Source organism: Equus caballus, chromosome 16, assembly GCF_041296265.1.
Source record: "Equus caballus isolate H_3958 breed thoroughbred chromosome 16, TB-T2T, whole genome shotgun sequence".
NCBI lineage: Eukaryota > Metazoa > Chordata > Mammalia > Perissodactyla > Equidae > Equus > Equus caballus.
In genome coordinates this window covers 15,215,333-15,219,964 of record NC_091699.1, presented here as the reverse complement: position 1 = coordinate 15,219,964, position 4,632 = coordinate 15,215,333, and positions in this window count along the sequence as shown.

Below are 4,632 nucleotides of genomic sequence, written 5' to 3'. Positions count from 1 at the left end.
CCTTGCAGCCCACATGCCCCCAGGCGAATTCCGTATTTTCTACTTTTCAGGTCTGTTGAGGCTGCCACTCCCCCCACTCCCACTGGATGCAGTGAATGTAGTTACTATTTGATTCTATTGTGAGTTCCCATCTGGCAGGGCCATGACTCTCACATATATTCCCACAACACCAGGTTGACGCCTCACACCTCCCGTGGCACTGTCTGACTCAACCTGACACAAGTGCCGAGGCATTTGAATGACACCTCCCTTCCTTTTTCTTTAACAAACATTTACATAGTCCTTCCTATGTACCAGGCGCTGTTCCAGCACTTTCCAAATATTAACTTATTTAATCCTCCAACCTAGGAGATAGGCACTTTTATTATCCCATTTTACAGATGAGGAAACTAAAGCTCAGAGAATTTAAGTGGCTTGCCTGGGATCACAGAGCTACAGGGCTGGGATCCAAACCCCAGTCGACCGGCTCCGAAGTCTGTGCTTATAACCACGATGCTTTGCTACCTCCTAACTTCTGTCATTCTCTCTCCCTCTTTTCCTACTTCCTTCCCTCTCTTTCTTCCCCTTCCCTTCCTCTTTCCCTTTCTCCTTTCCTCCATTCTCTGCTTCCTTCCTTCCTGACCCTGAACAGCTGCCACCTGCTTCCCTGGGGCACTGCCCAGCCTGGCACACCCTCTGCCAATTCTCCAGACCAGGCCCTGTGCTCCTGTGTCCCTGCCAGTCCCTCCGTCATCACTCATTTCCCTGTGCCAGCAGATGATGTGTGCCAATCTCTACCCACTCAGCCCGTCTGCTCACAACCACAGCGGCAGTTGGCAGAGGCCTGGGGAACTGGGGCCTGGGCCAGCCTGGAGGGAAGCCGGATCTTTGGGGAGTTACATGACGTGCCGCGCACCTTCCCCTGACGTAGGCTTACTCACATCATGATTTCCCTTTCCTGCTCAGGGATTTTAATGTGATACCAAGACATCTTGTGCTGCTTGGGATGAACTTAGATAATAAGGGGCCAGAAAGAGAGAGAGAGAGAGAGAGAAACTCTAAGGTGGAAGGCAAAGGTGAAGAGAGCCAGCTGTCTGAGATTCTACCATTAGAAGTGGCTCCCTACAGTGTTGGTGTTGTGGGCTCAGAAGGCCAAAGGGTCAAAAGAAAGATTTCTTGGACTCCCAAGGTCTGGCAGTAGTGCTCCTTTATTCAGAGAATAGCATGGGGACAGGACCCATGGGCAGTGAAGAGCTACAATGTGTTGAGGGTTAGGGCTAAATTTATAAGGCATGGGTGTGTGACTTATTTTACCAGACAAAGGAAGATGATGTAAAAAGTCATTAAAATGGTATCAGTGCAGGTGGGGTCTTGTTATTGTGTGGTCGTATAACTTTAGATATGAATCGGGTCATATAGATCGGGCATGTAGGCCAGGACGCCTTGGGCTTCCCTCCCTGGGGCAGCCTTGATCCACATCATTGGGATCAAGGAGGAGTGTGAATGAATTTTCCAAGTTTCTCAGAGGATGCATGTCCTTCTGCATGACCAGGCCTTTGCATACGCTGTTCCCCTGGCCTGGAAAGCCCTTCCTGACCATTTCTATCTGAGGGTTCTGTTCATGAGTCACCACCTCTGGGAAACCTTCCCTGAATTCCCACAGGGGATTCTGCCTCCCCTCTGATGCCAGAGCATCTGCACACATGTACATACTTCTCTCTCTCTCTTTTTTTTTTTTTTAACTATTTGGCTTATGAGCATCTGTGTCCCCTGCCAGCTGAGCCTTCCTCCAAGATTGAGACCATCCTGCCTTATTTTCCTCACACCCTCTAACTTTATGCCTGGTACATGGTTGGTGCCTGGAAAATACTGAGAAATTCAGGAAAGCTCAGAGATCAGACCTTCACAGAGGAAGGAAAAGTGGGGGTTGTGAAAGTTAAGGCAAGATGACTCTGGGTTCAGCACTTACCAGCTGTGTGACTTTGGACAAGTCACCTAACCTTCTGTGCCTCAGATTCCTCACTTATAAAATGAGAATGATATTGTGTAGTAAGTTTGTATCACACAGGATTATATGAGAATTAATGAGCTAAGATACGGAAAGCACATAGAACAATGACTGGCACACGTGAGTCACTCGGTTAATGTTAATCATTATTATTATTATTAAAACAGAAGTTGTAATAGAGTTACCCAAAGGATTTAAACAATAAACGTGCTTTTGATGAACTGTAAAGCAAACAGGAAGGTCTTTGCCACCATCATTCTTAAAAATATCAAGAGAACAGCAGCAGCTGGTCCATCATGATTTTCAGAAATAATTCACATGCTACAGGCCACACTGCCACTGCTTTTTTAAGCAAATGAAATGGTGAATGTGACACTGGCTTTTCTAAATGACAGAATGACAGGCAAAATCATGATGGTTTAATAAAAGGTTCATTGCCTGACCCCAAACATAGTCCTGCCTGTAAGCATGGCCTTACGGCCCCAGACATTCAATAAGGTGTTTTCACTCTCCAAGTCCTGGCTACTGGCACCCAAGGCAGAGGGCGAGGACAGAGAGACAGAGCTGCGTGTGTTGCTTTGCTTCTCACAGGTTGGCAAGTCTCTTCTCTGTCTGTGCCAATACACAAAGGGGAGTCGCTCTCCACTCCTGCCAAACCTGTGAAGTTAAAAAAAAAAGGGGGGGGGGCCATCAAGATGAAAAAATAAAAGAGCTTGCAAGTCTTTGGAACGCATTTTATCTGTACAGATGGGAAAACTGAGGCCAAGGGAGGGGAAGAGACCTGTGCAAAGTCACAAAGTAAGGTGCAGCCAGGGCTAGAGCCCAGGTCTCTTGATGCTTAGCTCACCGCCTTTTCCCCGGCGATTGCTTTCCCAAAACTCAATGCTCTCCACACCAGGACACCCATCTCCTTAGTGGAAGGTGATGGAGGCCGGGCGCTAGTCGCAGAATCCGTGCTCCTGTCCACACGTGGAGCCAGTGTAAAGGAGCCCCCCCTGCCCCCGCCACCAATATCACCTTACTCAGTTTTCACAACACCATGAGGTGGAGACTATTATTTTCATCCCCATTTTACAGATGGTGATACCAGGAGTCAAAGAGGTCCAGTAACACTGCTGGAATGTGAACCGAGGCTGCTTTCTGACCCCAAAGCTCAGGATCTTCCCATCATGCTCTGCAGCTCTTTTTCTGGAGCCCAGGCCATTGCTGAAGGCCAGCACTTGTGCAGGACACAAAGCAAATAGCTCCCCAGAACTGGGCTGAGGTTTTGTCTCTATACATCTTGTGGTACTCAGCACAGCGCAGGGTATGGAATAGGTAATGGCTGATGATCCTTTTTTTTTTTTTTGAGGTATAATGTACATATAACGTATTAGTTTCAGATGTACAATATAATGACTTGATATTTGTATATATTGCAAAATGATCACAATTAATGTCACTATACATAGTTACAATTTTTTTCTTGTGATGAGAACTTTTAACATCTACTCTGTAAGCAACTTTCAAATATACAATACAGTATTATTGACTATAGTCACCACGCTGTACATTACATCCCCAGGACGTTTATTTTATAACTGGAATTTTGTACCTGTCGACCCCTTTCACCCATTTCACCCACTCCCAACCCCCGGCAACCACCAATCTGTTCTCTATACCTATGAACTTGGTTTTCCATGTGTGTGTGTGTGTGTGTGTGTGTGTGTGTGTGTGTGTGTGCTTAAAATTCCACATATAAGTCAGATTATACGGCATTTGTCTTTCTCTGTCTGACTTATATCACTTAGCATAAGGCACTCAAGGTCCATCCATATTGTCGCAAACGAAAAATTTCTTTCTTTTTTATGGCTAAATAATATTCCGTGTGTGTGTGTGTGTGTGTGTGTGTGTGTGTGTGTGTATTATATACACCATAATTTCTTTATCCATTCATCTACTGATGAACACTGTGTGTATGTCTCGACTACTGTAAATAACACTGCAATGAATATGGGGGTGCAGATATCTTTTTGAGTTAGTGTTTTTTTCTTTGGATAAATACCCAAAAGTGGAATTGCTGGATCACGCGGTAGTTCTACTTTTAATTTTTGGAGGAACTTCCACAGTTTTCTATAGTGGCTGCATCAATTTATGTTCCCAACAGTGCACAAGGGTTCCCTTTTCTTCACATCCTCTCCAACACTTTTATTTCTTATCTTTTTGATAGTAGCCATTCTACTAGGTATAAGGTGATACCTCACGGTGCTTTTGATTTGCATTTGAAAATGCCCCAGATTTCCCACAGATTTGACCACGCTCCACACCCTCCGGATGGATGCCCCCCCGATTCCAAGTCCCCACTCTCTCGTGGATCTTTTCACATCCTCCAAGTCTCCCGAATATTCCTTTATCTCTAGCTCTCAGGAACTTTGACACCAATTAATGTAGAACTGCAGTCGAGGTGGGATAGGAGGCGTTAAAGACTCCGCCGCCTCATCCATTGCGCCCCTTGGTCAGGAGCTAAAGAACTACGGACCACAGTCGTTCCCTCCACAAGCCGGGGCGAGGAGCAGGGCGTTGGCGTCAACGCGTTGCACTAAGTACCGGGACGTCAAAACGTCCGCAAACCAACCAGCCGCACCCGCTGGTTCTCACGCGCCTGC